Source organism: Archocentrus centrarchus, chromosome 16, assembly GCF_007364275.1.
Source record: "Archocentrus centrarchus isolate MPI-CPG fArcCen1 chromosome 16, fArcCen1, whole genome shotgun sequence".
NCBI lineage: Eukaryota > Metazoa > Chordata > Actinopteri > Cichliformes > Cichlidae > Archocentrus > Archocentrus centrarchus.
Window position 1 is genome coordinate 19,727,766 of NC_044361.1, and position 922 is coordinate 19,728,687.

Genomic DNA, 922 nt, shown 5'->3' on the forward strand with positions numbered 1-922 from the left:
GCGCATGTTACACAATATCTGCTTACAACCAATAACAAGGTGCGGGGAATCCGATTGAGCCCGCCCCTTCATGTTCTATGGCTCTCGGAGTCTGGCTGGGCGGTAGGAGGACCTCTTCCGGGCGACCGCGCTGCGGTTCTCTGCTTGCAGCAGCTGCTGCTCCTGCACTCCCTACGTGCTGTAAAAAACAGCCAGTGCCGCCTATGCTGGCAGTGACTGCGCCCATCAATGAAGTCCTCAGTGGGGCTTTCCTGCTCCCCTGTGCAGTTTTACTACTCTGCTGATGTTGCACGAGCATCACCAAAGTTATCTGGGCACTCAGACCTATGTGCCTACTTGTCTGCTGTGCAGGATGTGGTTGGTAGTTAAAGGGTTAACAAGTAGCATACAACCATTTTGTGTGCAAGACTTGCACACAAAATGGCGCCACCTCTCCTGCTGGTGAGCCAGACAAAAAACCCCTTTGGCTGAGAGGGCACATGAGAACCAGTTCCCGTGGGGGTGAGTGGGTGGCGGAGGGGGGGACATCTGCGGTAGAGCAGACAAAATGTTCAAAAGGCTAAACAGGAGCTCATGCATCAGTCTGATATTCTGTGATGACACTCATGCTCCTAACACATGAACTTTTTAACTAAAAGGCACATAACTGGGTAATTAATCCTAGGTCTTTTGATTTAATTAAATGTGTGCTACAAAAGTTGTGCTAATTAATATGAAACAGTTTTTGACCAGGTCAGACCATATAAGCTACTCAGACTTACACCTCCCAGCAGCAAGAAAAGGCTCCACTGACATGGCATTAGATCAGTGTTTCTCATGTGGGATTGTGGGATATATTCCTGCTTGGTATAAAAATGCCAGGAAATTGACATCTCCCCATTTTAGTCTTTATCCCTAATGTCATGGGTTGCCCTCTAAACAT